Raw genomic sequence first — 20,974 nt, forward strand, 5'->3', positions numbered from 1 at the left:
GCGAAGCACGCTGACCAAACGCTGATCAAGGTAGCGAATAAAGAGGATAGCGGCAGCGGCATTCAGTCGATGCCTATTGAGGACAGTCAAGAGGACTACCGGGTTCCTCCAGACAGTGCAGCAATCACTAGCATCAAGCAGCCGCACGTGGGGCAGTCAACCACGATTGTTGACACAGAAAAGCAGTCCCTGATTTCCAAGGTAGAGATGAGCTCCACGGACATGCAGGCAAAAAATTTGATGCGTGATCAAACCGTGCAGGTCAACTCTGGCGAGGTAGCCGATAATGTTGTTGGTGGTGCTAATGGCACTGATGAGCGCAACGACACGAAATGCTCGGCCTGCCGGGTTCCCCAGTGCGACCTTTTGTTGCCAACTAAAGCGCCAGTACGCCAGGCAGAGTGTTGTGAAAGCGGCATGTGCGTGCAAACGCATGCGCATCATTCACAGCTGCGTTGGAGAAGCCAGAATCACAGCTGCCTAGCCGGGGCTGTTCCGGGCCGGAAAACTCATACTCGTCTAACGCTGCGATAAGCTTGACCGTGGTTGAGTGGAATCCAAGCAGTGGCGACTATGCGATGTCGTCCCATGCTTTGAGAGAAGCGAGAGAGAGAATGAAAAGGAAACGCAAGGAGGTTAACCAGATGTGAGTCTCCGGTTTGCTACCCTACACTGGGGATGGGGGATTGGGGTTAGAAAGATGACAGAGAGGAAAACGCAAAAAAAAACGAACGTGCACACATGGAGACACACACACAGAAGGCGATTCCAGTTAAAGTCTTTCATAGAGGCCGGTAGATTGTAAGAAGCGCAAAAGCGCTTGCACGGCGTTCTGCGACGGTAGGTCCTTTCGATGTTGTAGGATTCTTTTTTCGGATAGCGGTTGGTCGTCCAGTTGGTCAAGTTCGTGGCTAAGGCATGCCCTCTGTGGACTGTGCTGCGGGCAGGAGCACAATATATGGCCAATTGATTCTTCATGGCCGCAGTGGTCACAGGTTGGGGTGTCGGTCATCCCTATGCGGAAGGCATAGGCTTTAGTAAAGGCAACACCCAACCAAAGTCGATATAAAAGCGTGGCGTCTCTACGGCGAAGCTGTGATGGCGCTCGAAGACTTAATGTCGGATCAAGTGAGTACAGTAGCGTATTTCTTAAATGTGGCTCATTCCATTGCGACTCGGTGCACTGCCGAGCAAGTAGGCGGAGCATCCGTTCCGCGTCAGTTCTAGAAAGGGGAATTGGGACGTGGCGCTCCTCAGTATGGGCTGAGCAGGCAGCGTGATCCGCCCGTTCATTGCCGATAATCCCGCAGTGACTTGGAAGCCACTGGAACGTTATTTCATGGCCGGCATCACTTATATGGTGTAACGTCTCTGTAATATGGAAGATTAGTTGTTCGTGCGGTCCACGTCGTAGAGGTGACAGTAGAGACTGCAGTGCCGCCTTCGAATCGCAGAATATTGTCCATTTGTGTGGCGGTTCATCACCAAAGTGATGAAGGGCAGTTAAGAGCGCTGCGAGCTCTGCTGCCGTCGATGTTGTCGCGTGGGTCGTCTTAAATTTGATTGTTGTATCTTTCGCTGGAATGACGATTGCCGCCGCGGAGCTGCTTGGAAGGACAGATCCATCAGTGTAAATATGCGTTGGGTCACGGTAGTTCTCGTACAAATGTAGTAGCGTGAGCTGTCGAAGGGCTGGTGATGACAGATCAGCTTTTTTCGAGATACCAGGTATTGCGAGGTTGATTTTTGCTGAGCGAGACACCATGGAGGGATCGAAGGTCTCGCAGCCGGAGTGAAACAAGCTGGCAATGATTCATCATATGCATTTATCGTTTGGCTGAAAGATGTGTGTGGCCTGTCCGCTGGTAGAGAGGCTAAAATGGCGACGAGGATTCCTGGCTAGATGCCTTATATGGGTCCTGAGTACTTCAATTTTAATGTGGGTCTTGACAAGGTGGTCTCTAGCGATTGCTACCGTAGCCACTGTTGAAGCACTCTGAGGCAGGCCTAGACAGATCCGGAGCACTTGACCCTGAAGGCTTTGTATTGTGAGTAGATTCGTTTTGCCTGTGTCGTTTATTGCTGGCAAGCTGTATCGCAGAAATCCTAGAAAAAGCACCCTGTACAGTTATAACATGGCACTAGGCGACATTCTCTAGGTCTTGCCAGTGAAAAACTTGAACAGGTGGCAGATGCCTGTCAACCGTTTTTTCACGTATGATATGCGTGGGCTCCGTGACAAGTCACTGTCGATTATTGCACCTAGAAACTTGTACGATCGGACCCGTCGTATTATTTGGCCATTTATCATTACACTGTAGTTTTTCATGGGTGTGCGCGTAAATGGCACTAGTGCGCATTTCTCGGAGGAAATTTCCAGGCCTTGATTACGAAGGTAGATAACAGTTTGTGTGGCGGCTCTCTGAGAGAAGCGAAGTAACAATGCCGCTTATAGGGGTGAACTGCGACCCATGCTGCGATCGATATCCTTGCGAGTCTGGGCGACAGGCGGACCGCAAACCTAGAGGCCGCTGATAATGAATTGGTTGAGCTGGCGGTGCCACATTGTAAGAGGCCCTCAAGATACAAGCAATTAGAGCCTTCCGTGGAGGCTTGCACCCCTCATGCGCAGGCGGTCGGCGGCTCCACCGAGGCCGATCAGCGACACAACGCGAAAGCAGAACGAACGCGAGAATTGTGCACGCTGCAACACGTAATGTCCACTTTTATGCGACCAGGTGACGTGTTCGATCCTGGTAGATAAAGACAAACGCCTAATGGCCTTGGCCTTCCCCTACTCTGCCACTGCCAGGTTGTGATAAGCGTAAAACGCACCTGTGGCTCGAGCACAATTGGGCAGTGGCTGAGAGTGGGTGAACGTGAAGAGTTCACATCTGAGAGACACGAGACACTGAAAGTCATTGGGCAGGCTCATTCCAGGGTGTTAATTACATGCCGTCTGAAATGCTTTCCTTTCTGAGGAAATGTAACGGGCGCTCTGTACCGTTCTCTCTCGTGTGTGTGGTTTTAGCGCCTTTAAATTACAATGATAATCCATGTCGGGCCAAGAGCGCCGTGTTATAACGTCTGTGTGGCCCTCGTCAGAATCGTGTTGTTATGTATAAGCAACTTAATGAAAACCGGGCAGTTATTGTATGTTCTCGTAATCCTGTATTCATTGCGAGATGTTTGCAAGTATAATTTTTCTGATTTTACCAGAGGGTTCCAGTTGTGCTTGTCGGCCTATAATTACAATGCGTGAACAAAGAAGTATGCTTGCATCTGGATACATGAAGGAGCTTCCTTAGCATTCTCTTTTCGCCATTGTAAGTAGCATGTGAAGCGCCCTCTTGTGGTTTTTTTTTGTTGGTACAGCGCTCAGTTGAGGGCCGGGTTCCTTGTGCTTTTGTGGGCTTCTGAATGATGTGTGCACAGCAAGCCTCCCCCAACATTCTTGGTGGGGAGGTGTCAAGTTAGAAGCCTGTGGCACCGGTGGGTCGTTTCCACTTTTTCCGGGTGGTGAAAAGCATTTATTAGAGACTTCTAGTATATCGTATGAGCGCTTACGTACGTTATACGCAAGCATTTAGCGGAAGGTTGCACTTGAAATCGCATGAACACGTTTAGTTTATCGTATGCCAAACCGAACGCAACGATAGCGCTCGCCGCAGTGGCGCCATCTGGTGTTTATGTGTGGAAATATTTTGTGGCACATTTTTCGCACCTAGCCAAATTTGTCCAAGTCGTAGCGCGTAGGTAGCCAGTTCATCCCCAGTTCAGTCGAATCAGGGCCTAATTTCTTTCATGTAATTGAACCGAGTAAGGTTTTAAAAACGTCATGTTGAGGTCTTTCGGACCCTTCTGCCTACCGCCGAAACGATTGCATTTAGCAAGGCTATGACTACCTTGTCGTAAAATCCAAACCAAGCCAATCCACAGTCGGCGGTGTCTTGTTAGGGTTAAGAACTGCGGAATCGTCGCAAAGAATTAAAAATTGGGCAATTTTATCTGTCATTCTTTCTCCTATCGGCGAGGTGGTGGTTTGAACTTTATTGCATACAGGGCAGTTTAGGAAGCACAGGTCCTTGGGCCCGCGCACGGCCCCACTGCACTCAAACGTTCATGTCCCGGAGGCTCATGACGCTGGCAGCCCGGCCTGTGGCGATAGCTTGCTTGGCCGGGTCCTCGGAGCGCAGTAGGGTCTCCCAAGCCTCCCAAGTGGTAAGGTGCTCCAGGCCCCGCGGGGGAGGATCCGCCGGGCAGAGGAAAAGGATATGATCGAGAGTGGCTTTGGGGCGGTGGCAGAGGGTGCAGGAGGGGCTTGTGTGGACTTGGTGATAGCGCGAGCGTATATAAGGGGAGGGTAAGGTGCGTGTTTGGAGCCGCCTCCAAAGTGTCTGATGATAATTGTCGAGGGAGGGATGGGGTGGGGGGTACAGCCGACGCTCGGCTTTGCAGGCCTCCGTCAGTTCACTGAAGGAATGCATGCGCTCCCGTGAGAACCCCAGATCGGATGCCGCCGGTGCCCGGTTGAGAGAGCCTCGGGCTAAAGCGTTGGCAGCCTTGTTTCCGGGATTCCCGGAGTGGGCAGGCACCGATATGAGCTCCATGTGGCGGGGCGGGTGCGCGGCGAGGGAGTTCAATATGCGAAATACAGGGACGTGAACTCTCCCGCGGGCGAAATTTAGTATGGCAGCTTTAGAGTCCCATAGTATATACCGGGCCTCCGTGCACGTGATGGCTAGGGCAATAGCGGCCTCTTCAGCCTCCTCCGAAGTCGCAGTGGGGGATGTGTGAAGGGTAGCAATCGGTTTTAGGGAGGGGTTCGTGATGGCTACAACCGCGTCCTCGCCCGTGCATGCGGCATCCACCCAAACGGCATCCGGTTCCATGCCATAGTTTTTGTGGAGCGCCCGTGCGCGAGCTCTGCGGCTGGGTTCGTGGTAGGTGGGGTGCATGTTTTTAGGGAGAGGTTTAATAAGTAGTTCACGGTGAATGTGGTGGGGGACCCGGAGCTGTGTGGGATCCGTGGCTGGTATCCTGATGCCGAGGGTGTGTAGGATGTGTCTGCCGGTGGTGGTTCTCGCGAGACGTATGTATTGTGTCTGTCGGTGGGCCTCGATAAGCTCACCTATCGTGTTGTGTAGGCCTAGCTGGAGGAGTTTTTCGGTTGAGGTATTTAGGGGTAAGTGTAGTGCTGTCTTAAATGCTATTCGAATCATGACATCCAGGGTGGATATTTCTGTGCCCTGGAGTTTCAGGTAGGGGAGCGTGAAGAGAAAGCGGCTGAGGACGAAGGCATGAATGAGACGACATAGGTTATGCTCCTTCATACCCCGGTGGTGTCCAGAAACTCAGCGGATTTGGTGGGATATCGACACCGCCGTCTGCTTGAGTTTCTGGATGGTGAGAGTGTTTCTCCCGTTGTTCTGGATGTGGAGGCCCAGTACCCGGAGAGTGTGTACCTCCGTGATGTACCGGTTTTCCAGTTTCATGGTTATGGGGGCTGTGGGGCAGTTTCGGGTTGTGGGGCGGAGTATGAGGAGCTCCGACTTCTCCGGAGAGCATGAGAGTCCGATACTCCGCGCATGTGTTTGGGTGAGGGTAGCTGCCAACTGCGGAGTATTCTCTGTCTCCATCACTGCCATGGGTGGTCCATAGAGTGATATCAGCATAGAGTGTATGCCGAAGGTGGGGGATGGTTTGCAGTTTGCGGGCAAGGGGATGAGTGTGACATTGAAGAGGAAAGGGGAGAGAACAGATCCCTGGGGGTGCCAACCCCACTAAGGGTGCATGGGCGGGATGTGTGGGGACCGAAGTGAATTTCGGCCGTGCAGTTAGTAAGGAATGCTTGAATATAGGTGTACATACGTTCACCTATGTTCAAGGGGGAGAGCGCCTCCATGATCGCTTTATGGTCTAGGCGATCAAAGGTCATGGAGAGATCCAAGGCGAGAACAGCTTTTGTGTGGCTCGGTATGAGGGTCAAAATATCCCGTGTGAGCTGGAGCATGGCGTCCTGTGCCGACAGGTGGGGACGGAAGCCCACCATGCTGTGCGGATAGAGGTCTTGCTCCGTCATGTGTGTGGTAAGTCGGGCGAGTGCGACATGCTCCAAAAGCTTGCCCAGACATGATGTTAGTGATATAGGACGACGATTTGCAGGTGTAATGGGTTTGTGGGGCTCGGGTATGAATAAGATTTTGGCGTGACGCCAGGATTGCGGAAGGGTGCCCTCCTGCCAGCATGTGTTGATGTACCCCGTGAGCATGCTATATGAGATACGGTACACTCCTGGAGTGGAGTTAGAGCGGAGAGTCAGGAGGGCCGCTCTGACTTCTGCCTCCGTAATCTCCGCGTCGAGATTGGCATTCGGGTGCTGGCATAGGGGGGCAGGGGGTTTGAGGTACCGGGAGTTGTATGTGTGTTCCTAAGTATGTCGATGAGTGCGTCGGGAGAAAGGTCAGTCCTGTATATAAGACGTGTGACGTGGTGTTGTGTGGCTGTTTTGGATTGCGTGGGGTCAATTAAGTGACGGAGGAGTTTCCAACTGCGTTTGGAGGACAGATTGCCAGGCATACTGTCACAAATCTGTCCCCAGTTGGATCGGCAGAGCTCCTCAGAGTGCTCAGTAATTTGTGTTTGCAGTGCGGCTAGCCGCTTTTTAAGGGTACGATTGAGCTTTTGCCCTTTCCAGCGCTCTAGGATGCTATGGTGGGCCTCCCATAGATGGGCCAGGCGAGTGTCGAGGGTAAGCGTATCTGGTGTGGTGTCAAGCATTCGAGTATGTGCGGAGACATCGTTCATGAGTGATGCTACGCACTGGTCGATGTCTGTAATGGCGGCGTCAGGAAGGGCCGCCCGTGCGGCGCGTACCGCATCCCAGTTGGTGAGTTTGTGTGTTAGGTGAGGGGTTGTTCTTTGTTTGTACGGTACTGTACCAGAGATGATGTAATGATCTCTCCCTAATGTGTGAAGTGTTGTGTTCGACGTAATACCCGCAAGGTTGCGGCTCAGTGTCAAGTCCGGGCTGGTGTCCGCGCTGACACTTGCCAATTCTCGTGGGAGTGTTAAAGTTGTTGTGTATTTTGAGGCGGAGCTGTTGTACCAAAGACCAGAGTCGCCTTCCTCGTCCCGTGGTGGTGCGGTAGCCCCAGTCAGTATGCTGACTGTTTAAGTCCCCTTCTATATTCAATAGATGCTTGCCTGCAATACGATGGAGATCACGCAGTAGCGTGATATATATTTGCAATAAAAATAGATGGTGTGGAGTGTGCATATGGCATGATTTCTGTGATCACGCATGGCGTCTCGGAGGTGATCTGATGCGTTTTGTGTGTAATGGAGCGATGTATGAGTGTGGAAGCCCTGGGTGCATTCGTTGCGTCCGAGTGAGCGGATGTGTAGCTGGGAAGTGTTGCAGGGGCATGTGTGTCCTGAAGGAGGAGGATGTGGGGCGTGGGAAGTGTGGGGAGGAGGAGTTGGAAGGGTGTGCGCTTGCCCCGGAAGCGGCGGCAGTTCTATTGCGGAGTTGATAAGGAATTAGGTGGTCGCCCCGCCATACTCCAGCTTGGGTGGAGTGAGGGTAGGTGGGTTGGGTAAGGGGTTCTGTGGGGTAGGTGGGCGGGATTGATGGGGGATTGGGTAGGTGCAGCGAGAGAAGGACCTGCTCTATTGTTTGGAGGCGGGTGTCGTACCGTGCGAGGCTCATCTCAAGGGTATGCACCATGCGCGTAAATGTCGCTTCAATTTGTTGCCCGAAGCTTTGGCACAGGTGGTCGACGAGGTTATTAAATTTTGCCTCTAGACGTGCGCTCATTTCGGCGAGCTTAGCGTCCATGCGGACCTCAAGGAATTGAAGGTCACTTTGGGTGATGGGTGGTTGCTCTGTTGTGCGTTTTTTCTTGGGTGGGGGTGAGGTGGGTGTTTGGGAGTCCGATTGTTCCATGTTTTCAGTGGGTGTTTGAGGTATCAGCGTGGGTTGCGTGGGAGAGACTATTGGCGGAAGCGGTAGAGGGGTAGAGGTAAGGGTCTGGATGAGAGAAGTAAGAGGACTCACCTCCTCTCGCAGGGCCTGTAGCTCCCGGTCACGGGGGTCCACTTGTGTGGGTGGGGGAGTTGAGGGCTTGCTGGTAGCTTTGAGCCTGTTGCCTGCTACTGTCTGCTCAGGAAAGTTGTGGAGGCCGTTGGTCCTGGCGGCGACGAGACGATGAGTGAGACTTGTTAGAGCGACGAACACTGGCGCGGTCCGCGTCTCGCTCCGGTGTGCGGGAAGTGTGCGGTTGCGGTGAGCGCCGTCCCCTCGCTTTGCAACCTTTAGTACCCGTCATGTGGGCGCCTCCACAGAGTATGCAGGCTGGGGTGCATGTCGGAGTGTCCTCTCGGGGGTGCGGGATACCGCATCTTGAATAGTTGTGCGTACGCTGAAGGGTACACAGATCCGCGCGATGCCCTGGTTTTCTACAGTTTGTGCAAGCATCCAGGTGTCCTCTATATAAAGTGCAGTTGTGGAGTCCGCCTCCGTAGGAGATGGTTCGGGGCACCGGACCCGCCCGGAAGGTGATGAGGATCGAACGGGTCTGTCCCATGGGGCGTGCATCAATGATGGGGACGCCAGGGTTGGCCGTGATGAGGTCTTCAAGAATCTGTGCTGGTGTTTCTTTCCAGTAGGCGTTAGTGATTACTCCTCTTACTGCACTGTCCGTGGGGGGGGGGGCGATGTTGGCGATGACGGTGTAGGCGTCGGCTTGATGCGGGGTATTCATCGTGCAGATGTTGTTTAGGGGGTGGATACGCAGTTGGTGGCATCCTGGTCTTGCAGGTCCTTGGCTGCAGTTATCAGGGCCAGGCGAAGCTGGCGTGGTTGAAGGTCGTTTAAGTCCCCCGTTTGACCGAAACACTATCTTGTAGGCATCCCCAGACAACCGCGGCCTGCGTTGCGACCTTTGCGTTGCGAGACGCGTTGCGCGCAGCTGGGACGCTTGGTGTACTGAATCTTCAGGTCGTGAGCCGGTGTTGGCGTTCGCCTGGTCCTGGATTTTCGATGCTCCTTTCTGACGGCCGGGTAGGCTCAGAATATGGTTCCAGTCCCTGGGATCGTAGTCCTTCGGGTTGATTGTCTGTCCGATCACGTGGACCGCCATGCTGTCGATGTAGGGGAGGTCGAGCGGCTTAGGCTTAGCGCACAGTGGCGCGAGGCCTAGTGCGGCAGATGATCGGCTAAGGGCGGTTTTCGTCCCGTGGGCCCACTTAGGGGGGACCGACGGCCGCCAAATTTGAATAGATGGTAGCGCTCACCATTACGAACGGTGCCGTCTATCGGCGAGAGGGGACAAAGAGAATATAACGTGTACCATATAAAGGCAATGATTAATAATAATAATAATAATAATAATAATAATAATAATAATAATAATAATAATAATAATAATAATAATAATAATAATAATAATAATAATAATAATAATGGGTTTTTGATGAAAGGAAATGGCGCAGTGTCTGTCTCATATATCGTTGGACACCTAAACCGCACCGTAACGGAAGGGTTAAAGGAGGGAGTTAAAGAAGAAAGGAATAAAGATGTGCCGTAGTGGAGGGCTGCGCAATAATTTCAACCACCTGGAGATCTTTAAAGTGCGCTGACATCGCACAGCACACGTGTGCCTTAGCGTTTTGCCTTCATAAAAACGCAGCCGCCGCGGTCGGGTTCGAACCCGGGAACTCCAGATCAGTAGCCGAGCGCCCTAGCCACTGTGCCACCGCGGCGGCTAAATGCAATGATTATGCCTTAAAACCCAATAACATCGACGAATTCTCTCCGAAGCGGGTGACGTGAGCACCGCGATCTTGAGAACGCTATATATGACAGATATGGCGCTATTTCCTTTACATAAAAACCAGTTATTGTTATTATTACTTCGAAGACGGCCAAGAATTGGCCACACAGCGTGGCGTCGAAAGCCACCAGCGACTGCTGTGCATCGATTGCGCCATAAACTAAAAAGTCCCGTAACAATTAACAGGCGAGCAAAATGGCCACTGGGGAAGCGGCCGCGGGAGACGAAGCTCGAAATGCCCATGGAATCCCGCATGAACCACGCGCCAAAACACACGCGCTACGACGCAGGTGACTGTACCGTGGAGATTAGATTCCGGAAGCTGGATTCGGACAGGTACTGGAGCGTAAAACACCCCACCGCTCTAGCCGATCACAAGTAGGCAGCGCTGCCCAACCAAGTTTCCAAAGTCGCGTAGATGACCTGGGAGAGGCGTCGACGCTATGCGCGCTCATTGAACGCGGCGCATTGGTGAGCGGACAGCCGCCGGCACAACAAGCAAAAACAGCGAGCCCATAATGTCCACCACACGGTCTGCATTGATGTTGACATTAGGTGCTACTGCGCTTACATGTGTGAAAAAGGCCACTGACGTAGCATAGAAAGCGGTAGGCTGCGCTGATTGAGGTCCATGATTAACAGGGGCCGAGGGATTCAAAAAGCGCAAAGAAGGGCCCGTAAAGTACCGCGCTAGGGTTCGCACCGGAGACGCGTCCCCCCAGCAGGATACGCAAAATGCACTCCAAAGCTAACTACGAGGACGTGATGGACAAATTTGGAAAGGAAAAACCGCGTCTCTCCCATGGTTGCCCAATGACATCACGAGCCACAAGCTCGGTACCGCCTGACCAAAAAAAAAGAAGAAAAAACTGCAGTTTGCACCTGCCTTATGACGCGCAGGCGTGGTTTAACAATGTGGCAAAAGTACCAGAAGGCACGAAGAACGACCGACTGAACCAGGTACCGCCTCTCAAGCAGAGGAAGGTCAAATGTCTGCGCCCTCGGTACAGAAGCTGTAATGCCCTCTACAACCGAAGACCACATACCAATCCACATTCCAGCACTGTCGTAGGTCACGCCTAAAATGCGCATATGCGCACACCACTGCAAAGTTATCGCACTTGTAATACGTCTCTGAGGAGGCCCTACACCAAGCAGCCCCCGACAAGGAGGCGTACTCACGAAAAACGTTTAATGCTTCGAGCAGGCTGAGTTCACCAGCTAAGTAGAGTGCGATGTAATCTGCATAAGCAGTGACACGCACTTCCTCACTGCCTGGCAACGCCAGACCTCTAATGAGAGGGGTGATTGACTGCCAGGAGGAAAGGCTCTAATGCTAAGACAAACAAAAGGGGTAGAGCGGACAACATTGACGGACGCCGCGGCCAACATCAAATGCGGTGCTTTCCAAGCCATCAGTGAGGAACTGAGTGCGTGAAATATCTCTGTACATTTCTTTGATGAGAAGTACCAAAGAAGGTGGGAAGCCGAAAGCATCCAGTGTACCTTAAATATACTCATGGTCTAAAAAGTCGAACGCCTTCTCCTGATCGAGGGAAACAAGAAGACCCTGTGCGCGCCGCCGTATATTAAACTCTAGGATATCTCGGGTTACGGAAGATAAACTATGTATTTCACGGCCCTGGATGTAGCAAACCTGGTGGCAGGAAATGAGGGACAGGAGAAGAGACCATAGACGGCAAATGAGTAACTTTGCTAATATTTTATGATCTGAATTTAGTAAGGTGATAGGGCGCCATTCTGCAAGACAAGTCGAAAAAGGAGACTTTTTAGGAATCAGGACAATGCGGTCTCTTTTAAATGAATCGGGCAAGATATGGCGAGTGAAACAGTTTTAACTCTTGCGTGAAAATGGGGCCTACAATATGCCAAAAATATAAATAGTACTCCTCAGGAAGGCCACCTGGACCAGGCGCCGAGCCTCGTTTCATGGAATCTAACGCCTCTTTGATTTCACCTGGTGTTGGCAGAGTCATAAGGCCATCCTGAAGTACAACGGCAACCTGCGGCAAGCCTGGAAAAATGGGTGTGCGGAAACGTCATCGCAATCAACCAGAAGGAGCGACTGCCCAATATCCCGGAAATGGACGAAAAATGCACTGAAATTCCTGTCAACTGGCTGGGCCACAGCTCCCTGGCGGAAGATGTAAAAGCAGGGGCACCTCGAGGGCACAACAGCTTCTGGCGTGCAAACCGAAGCACCTCACGATGAGTAGTTGGACTGCGTCGACAACGCCATGCCGCCGCTGTGAAAGAGGATGATCGTAAAAGACGCTGGAGACGCTCCGAAAGCTCTTCTTTCCATGCGCACACAAGAGACGATGGCGACGGGGTGCGCTGAGCTATACGTAGCTTCGCCGTCACTACACCTACATCAGTTGAGACGCGAGCCCTAAGGGCTCAACCAGAAACGGCGCAATGGTGACGCCACTGACCCGCCGTTTTGGCTGAGGGGTTAGAGGGCTCGGCTACTGATCAGGAGTTCCCGGATTCGAACCCAACCGCGGCGGCTGCGCTTTTATGGAGGCAAAAGCGAAGGTCAGGTACCCAGCCTTGCGCAAGAGGCCCCATCGGTCCTTTATAAATATCATCAAATCACCGCATTCTACAAACTCAGCCGCATGACATTACAACCACCCCACAGAACTTCGTCGCCCTTATCCAGCGCCACATTGCGACAATTACAGACGGGTTGCTCTATTTCACCTTACAGTCTCTCATGCTTTCACCGCACGTTTCCTCCCAATTGTAACACCTGTGGCGTGCAGAGATTCACTTTTCCACTATCTTTGGGAATGTCCTTCCCCCCAGGCAGTACCCCCATTCCCAATCCCACTCATTCTTCCTGGGAGGCTGCTTTACGCACCGCTCAGCCCGCCGGCCAGAAATGGCTGGCGGATTGGGCCTTATGCGAGGCACAAGCCCGTGGACTCCTGGACCAGTAAGAGACCACCCTGGAAGATTTTTTTCTTTCCTTTTTTTCTAATCAAAATTGTTTCCATCCATCCAATGCGAAGGCACCTGTGTGCTAACCCTAACCACTGAGCCACCGCTATATAAAAGCGAGATTGAGGTCTCCACTGACCCACGGAGCCGGTTGTGCGCCTTTCCTTTCGTGAAAATGAACGTATTTTGAGGAAAGTAAATGGCACAGTAACCGTCTAACATTTCACGATGGACACCAGAACCGCGCGCTAAAAGAAGGTATAAAGGAGAGAGGGAAAGAAGAAAGAGAAAACTGAAAATATATATATAATTCTATAATCGGTTTTTGGGGAAAGGAAATGGCGCAGTATCTGTCTCATATATCTTTCGACGCCGGAACCGCGCTTTAAGGGAAGGGATAAAGGAGGGAGTGAAAGAAAGGAAGAATAGGTGCCGTAGTGGAGGGCTCCGGAATAATTTCTACCACCTGGAGATCTTTAACGTGCACTGACATCGCACAGCACACGGGCGCCTTAGCGTTTTTCCTCCATAAAAACGCAGCCGCCGCGGTCGGGTTCGAACCCGGGAACTCCGGATCAGTAGTTGAGCGCCCTAACCACTGAGCCACCGCGGCGGGGCACTGAAAATTGAAAGTTAGATTTCGAGGAAAAGCGCGGCGCTGCGCCGCGGCGGAACACCTTTGGCTCGGTGCTACTAGTGGCGCATGCGCAGTAGCGACTAAAGAGCGAGAGAGAGAAATATCCGCGGCGAGGCGCGCGTTCTGACGTCATGTGCCTCCACGGAGCACCGCCGCGGTGAAATGGCAAGTTTGCGGCCAGTAAAGCTTTCGCTTTAATATCTGGGGTTTTTGTTATTTCACATGAGAGTTACCCATCGAAAAAGCTCGCCGCTCGAAATATGGAGGCGGCACTTTTTCACGCATTATTGGGGAAATTTTTAGCGCCTTCAGGTTGCGCCGCGAAGTGCAAAAAAACCACAGGGAATTCAGGGTGGGAAGAGATAAAGGAGGGAATAAGAAAGAAAGAAAAAGGTGCCGTAGTGTAGTAGTAAGTGGTTTTTAATAAAATATAATAAAAAAGGAGGAAAACGTTTTTGCTAGTCATGGCATCTACCATTGATACTGAAGCACCTGAGCTGGGGCAGCGGAAATAAAGAATAGCAGGCAGAATGGAGAAATTAAATGAAAGAGGTGAGGGGACAGCAACGGGGAGAGGTAATGTACACAAGCTATTTACCCAATAAGAAATGGTCTAGGTTGTGCGCGTGATTAGTTCATGATGGAGCAATAAAAACACGCGCACAGCACTATGTTGACCACAACTGGAGCGGGGCGTCCTCTTGTTTGTTGTCCAAGGTAAAACTCGCGGAGCACTCAGTCACTGCGTGTAACTAACTACCTGGAGGAGAACAGATGGGACATCATGCCCGTCGGTTCGAGAAACGCACAGAGGTTCAAGGCTCGCTCACGGGTGTGCGCACGGCCCTGCGGCCACAATAGCGTCTTGAGGGGGTCTGCTAGTATGCCCAGCGCCCTATAGGCCACAAGCATATCGCGACGAGCATCGGCAAACGCGGCACAGTGAAGGAAGAGGTGCTCTAGTGTTTCCACTGCACCGCATCCGTCACACACGACTTGTCGCGATTCCGTAACTTTACCGTCGTTTCCCGGGCCACACGCAGCCAATGCGCGCGCGGAGGATCATTACACGTTGCGACCGCGTAAGTGCGCGACAGCCGGTGATGCTGTCGATGCGCTCACCTCCTGCGATGCGTGGGTCGGGGTGCTGCTTTCGGAGATGGTCGTGGATGACCGCACGCACGTCCTCCAGCGCGAGGGGCAGATCGCTGGCAGGTAGTTGGTGTGCAGCGGTCGCGAGATCGTCAGCTTCTTCGTTGCCGGCGATGCCGCAGTGACCGGGCACCCACTGTGGACGCACGGCACAACCTATCTGCGCGATGCGCTCGATGCGCGAGCGAATTTCCCGGACTAGTCGGGTACCGTGGCCGTTAGATTGCGGGCGGCTCAGGGCGGCGTGGGAGTCGGATCCCCATCAACTCCGCCGTGGTGGAGGAGCCCAGGAAGGCTGCATGTTGCTGGCTGTGCAGTCGCAGGATGGGGATGGTGGGCGCCGCACCAAGGGATCAGCTGTTGGGGGCCACTGAGCCGTCGGTGTACACGAGGAGATGGTCCTAGAGCTCCTCGTGTATGACGGCTCTGGCCAGCTGCTGCACAGCACAGAGTGGTGTGCTCCGTTTTCCCGCAATGCCGACGATCTCTCGCTGTACCTCCGAGGCAGCAGGCCAGGGCGCGCAGGAGTCGTAGGGGGGTGGGCCTTGGGTCAATTGCTCATACTCGAGCAGCGCCGCGCCCATTCGTGAGCGCGGGTGCGAGCGCATACGCTGCAGCAGCGAGCCACCGTCCAGTGCGCGGTGAAGCCGGTGATGTGATTCAGTGACCTGCGCGCTGCTTGGAGCTTCAAGTGGCCTCGCTCCTGCTTCGGCCAGCGCTGCGGCGCAATGCGAGTTTTTGGTCAAGCCTAAGCACACGCGCAGGAACTTGCGGTGCTGGAGTTCGAGTTTATTCCAACACGGCTTGCGCACCGTGACGAGCGGCAGCGCATAGCGCACCGCCCCCAAAGCTGCAGCTTTATATAGCAGCAGCGCGGCTTGCCGGGAGATGCCCTGGCCTCGAGCGGTGAGCTTGTGCACGGCGGCGGTGATCCTCCTCACTAGAAGACAGGCCTTGGTCGCCGCGGGGCGGAAGGAAAGGCGCCAGTCGATGTCCAGCCCAAGGTACCGCACCGATTTATGCCAAGAAATCGGAGTCCCGTGCAGTAACAGGGGCGCAAGGTGCGCGCGCGAGCGCGAAACGTAGGCCATGGCCAGCGATATGTCCGTGCTCAGCGACAGACCAAGGCAGCGCAAGCTGGCATCGATTGCGGTCAGAGCTCCCTGTAGGCATCCCCGCACGCGGAGTGCCTCGCCCGGTGGTCTCCGGCACCACAGAGCTATGTCGTCTGCTTATGTGGACATGTTCACGTGGTGTCGGCCGCTCGTGGGGAGGGAGGGCGGCACCTCCGATATGACCACATTAAACAGAAATGGTGATAAGGCAGAGCCTTGCGGCACACCCAAGCCCACCGGGAGAAGCTCGGAGAACTGTCCCCCACCTCGTACGCTCATGGTGCGCCCTCTCAGGAAGCCGTTTGGTTTATGGTTTGGTCTATGGAGGTTTAACGTCCCAAAGTGACTCAGACATGAGAGACGCCGTAGTGAAGGGCTCTGGAAATTTCGACCACCTGGAGTTCTTTTACGTGCACTGACATCGCACAGCCCACGGGTCTCTCGAATTTCGCCTCCATCGAAATTCGACCGCCGCGGCCGGGATCGAACCCGCGTCTTTCGGGTCAGCAGCCGAACGCCATGACCACTTAGTCACTGCGGTGGCTGCTCGTGAAGCCGTGAACGTATAGCAAAAGGCGCCCGCTCACACTGGCCCCCTGAAGCACCATGAGAACGTTGTCAAAAGTGCCCGAGATGTCCAGTAGTAGCAGCAGCGCAACCTGACCTGCAGCCCTAACGTGCTCCAGCACTGTAACACATCCATTATAGAATCAGCCGTGCACCGCATCCCACGGAAACCCGTCTGCTTCTCGTCAAACAAATCAGTCTCCGCAGCCCCCTCGTTCAGACGCTGCAATGCCATATGCTCCATGAGCTTACCTGCCGCCGATGTTAATGCCACTGGCCGGTATCCGCTCAGCTCCGTAGGTGGGCGCCCTGCCTTTCGGATGGGACAAGCGACCGAAGTTCGTCAATCCTCCGGTAACTCCCCGCGTTCCCACACCAGGTTGATCTGCTGCAGGAGGATCTGTCGTTGCTGCGCATCCATGTTTCGCAGCATCTGGTATGTCACCCCGTCCGGTCCGGGCGCCGAGCGGCGACGGCAGCGCTGCAGCGCATTGTTCAGTTCCGCCGCGGTGAACGGCGCATCACATGGACCTTCCGAGGCCGCGGGAGCGGGACTGGGGGCTTCTGGGGCTCTCAGTAGCAGCTATGTCAGCTGCGTTTGCGGGGCTGGGCGCCGCGAACCGGTCGGCAAACTGCTCTGCCAACTCTTCAAAGCTGAGCCCGCTGGAGATTGCGAGGGCGGCCAGCGGTTGACGGTTTGCCTGTGGTTCGGTGATGCGCCGCAGGGTGTCAAAGAGCCTCAGCGAGCTGATGTCTTCCTCCATCCCTTGGCATAATGAAGCCCACTGCTGGCGGTATAGCTTGTTAGCGTGGCGGCGTGCTGCCGCGTCCATGCGGTTGTAGACAGTCCAGTCGGCGGCTCTGTCAGTCCGTCGCGCCCATCGCTCTGCGTGATCTCTCTTCTTACGCAGATCGAGCAGCTTCGTATCAGGTGTGGGCTGCCTGCCCTTACTTCTGCGCGTTTTGTGGCTGCCAGGGCGCTTCGGACTACACTTGAAAAGAAATCGGCGCCAGTGGCCGCCGCCTCGTCTACCGCCCACCTGAACGCACTCCAGCTGGTAATGGAGTGGGTACGTTCGGTGCGCGCCTCCAATGCAGTCGGTTCGATTAGGATGGAGTAATGATCCTAGCCCCATAGAGATGGTGATCGACGCCATGTTGCCTCGATGCCTCTGGATGCGAAGGCAACATGGATGCAGGAGCCGGGTGTTCCGCGTATTCGAAAGGTGGGCTCGCCGGTGTTCAAGGGGGTGAGTCCCAGCAGCGTTGCTGCATCGTGTAGGTCGTCTCGACGCGCGGAGTGGCGCGCACTGCCCCACGCACTATGGTGGGCGTTAAAATTACCACAGATGATTTGGCGCGGGGCACAGCACGAAGACACAGCACGAAAACACAGCGCGCTACACGCGACAGCTGGGCGCACATAAACACTGGCCACCGACGTGTCAACACCACCGACGCGCACTGTCACCACCACGCACTCCTGGGCATCAGATATCTCCGCTGCCAAGCCGACGAGGGTGTGCTGGACATCCTGCCGCACATATATCGCGCACCTTCATTTCCCACGGCGATGAGATGTGACACAACAATGCACTGCGGCACATGTGGGTTCCTCGCAATTGGTGGCTGAGTGGTAGCCAATGTAGCTACGTAGCCGCATCTGGGGCTCCCAGTATTGTGAACGTGCGTCCGTCTCCTGGAGTGCGATAACTTCCGCGAATTCTGTGCGATGCGAACTTGCATTTCGGAGTACCGCGCCCCAGATTGGACGAAATTCAGGAAAAATTTTAACTCACTTGATAATGCACCCATTTCCGCGCAAGCCTACACAGCATGGTCCCAACAGCTGCTGGCACACCTTTCCTCGCATGAAACACACATCCAGCTCTCAGAGGCGGTCACGGACGTGGATAGCCACCTTCTACACCTCTGGGAAGCCCGTCGCAGCCTCGTCCGCCGTTGGCGACGCCAAAAACACAATAGAAAGCTTAAAGCTCGAATTGCCGAGCTTATCCAGAAAGCGGCAGAGTACGCGGCCCAACTCGCCGACTCCAACTGGGTAGATAGATGCAACACGGCCACGCGACTAATGTGCAGCCGAAACACGTGGCGTCTCTTTCGAGCCCTAATCGACCCAACCCAAACACGAACCGAAACACAAAAACATTTGCAGCGAGCCATGCACGCTTTTCCCGGCAACACGACTCAACTGGCACAGAAACTTCGGGACCAGTATCTGTGTACAGCCCAAGACCCCCGTGGATCTGCGTACTCTTATGCAGGCAGAGAAAACACGGAGCTGGATCAACCTTTCCAGCTCCATGACCTGCGGGCGGCTCTCGCCAAAATGATACGGGGCACTGCGCCAGGACGGGATAAGGTCACCGTCAAGCTTTTGACGAACCTGCCCGACTTGGCATACCAGCCTCTCCTGGAATACGTCAATGCGATTTGGCACGGGGACACCCCCCTGCCAATCGAATGGAAAACGGCTTTGGTTACTTTTATTCCTAAAGCTGGCAAACCAATTGACACAGATAACCTACGCCCCATCTCTCTCACCTCATGTGTGGGCAAACTAATGGAGACGATGGTGCGGGATCGGTTATCTACGTATCTTGAACACAAACATGTCTTTGCGTGCACCATGTTCGGATTCCGCCCACACAGATCCGCACAGGATGTCCTCCTGCAACTCAATCGGGAAGTCCTTGACCCCCTCGAATGCCCCCATAATGACAGGGTAGTACTCGCCTTGGATCTTAAAGGGGCATTTGACAATGTAACACATGAGATTATACTCACTAACCTAAGTCACACCGACTGTGGCCTCAACACATTCCGATACATAAGCCAATTTTTAATGGATCGTCATTCCTACATTCGAATTCAAGATAGAGAGCATGGTCCTTACCTACTCGGCATGCGGGGAACCCCTCAAGGCGCGGTACTTTCCCCGCTGCTCTTCAATCTTTGCCATGATGCACCTGCCGGCCCAGCTGGGTGGTGTCGCCGGCGTGCAGCACTCCCTGTACGCCGATGACATCACTCTGTGGGCCACACAGCGCAGCACAGGGGACATTGAAACCAGCCGGCAAACAGCGGCGACGATAGTAGACCGCTACGCCCGCCACTGCGGTCTTCAATGTCCCCCTCAAAAATCGGAATTTGTGCACCTCCGCCCCTCACAGAAGTGCACAACTAAATTATCTTTCTCTCGAGAGTGGTCCCATACGCGAAAGTGATGAGATACGGGTACTCGGACTCTACATCCACAACCACAGGCGGCCAGACACTACATTGGCCAAACTCCGTAAGGTGGGGGACCAGGTGGGCCGCATGGTCCGCCGGATTTCCAACAAACGCGGAGGGTTACGAAGTAAGGATGCCTTGCGGCTGGCAAACGCCTTCGTAACTACTCGAATTCTCCATTCGACTCTTTATCTCCGCCTACGGAAACAAGAGGAGGACGCCCTTGAGGTCATCCTTCGCAAAATTGTTAAACGTGCCCTTGACCTCCCCATCACTACTTCAAACAGCCGGCTTATGGCCCTTGGGGTGGTGAATACTTTCCGGGAGCTCCGGGAGGCGCACCTTACAAACCAGTACACACGCTTGTCGCTAACGGAGTCGGGACGCCGCCTTCTTGCTCGACTCCATATCCAACACACCCCTCCAATGGAAGACAGGTTTCACATCCCGGAACTGTGGAGACGTTCCCTCCACGTGCGGCCTCTTCCAGCAAACATGTCACATGAAGACCATAATGGTCGGCGCCTGGCTCGAACGGATGGATGGAAAACTTTATTAAGCAAGCGAGTTTGGACCGTGCAAGGTCTCAGGGCCACCGTACAGCCCTCACATTACGCGCATGTGTCCAGGCCACGTAGGGCCATGGCACTGGCACCCCAGTTCACACAGCGAAGTTGCGTGTCCGGGTCCTGCGACGCAAGGAGGGCCTCCCATTCCTCCCATGTACCGATGGCGGGCTGTCCCTGCGGGGGAGGATCGGCAGGGCAGCCGAAGAGGATGTGGTACAGGGTGGCGTGCGGAGCTCCGCAGAGAGTGCACTCTGGGGAAACATGGTGGAAGTAGGAGAGACGCTGAGGGGTAGGAAGAGTTCGGGTCTGGAGTCACCTCCAGAGGATTTGTTGGGAGTGGGATAGGCGGGGGTAAGGAGGGGGATAGAGTCGACGGGCAAGGCGTGCTTGTTGAGTTAGTTATGAAAACGTGTGTGCCCGCTCCCTCGAGAAATCCCGGCTGGGGTCGCCATTTGCCCGGCAAATAAGTCCTCGGGCTGTGTTATCGGCGGCCTCATTTCCGGGATTGCCATAGTGAGCCGGCACCCTCACGAGCTCAATACGCCTATCGGGATTTAGGGTGCACATTCTCACTATCTTCCACGCGGGGGGATGGTCCGCGGGCGAAGTTAGGAACGGCTGTTTTGGAATCGCTAAGTATATAAGCCGCATTGGTTTGGGCAATGGCTATTCCTATAGCTGCTTCCTCTGCTTCTTCCGGGGTACAAGGGAATTTTGAAATGGGTAAATGGGGGGGCTGCTGGATGGTAAGCCACAGGTATTCAGTGTGGACATTCTTAGGAAGGGGTTTCAGGATAAGCGCGGTGTGTATGGCGCGAGGGAGAGAGATCAAGTCTGTCGTGTGTGCCGGTATGCGAATTCCCAGAGAATCCAGTA

Source organism: Amblyomma americanum, chromosome 6 (assembly GCF_052857255.1).
Source record: "Amblyomma americanum isolate KBUSLIRL-KWMA chromosome 6, ASM5285725v1, whole genome shotgun sequence".
In the NCBI taxonomy this organism is placed as follows: domain Eukaryota; kingdom Metazoa; phylum Arthropoda; class Arachnida; order Ixodida; family Ixodidae; genus Amblyomma; species Amblyomma americanum.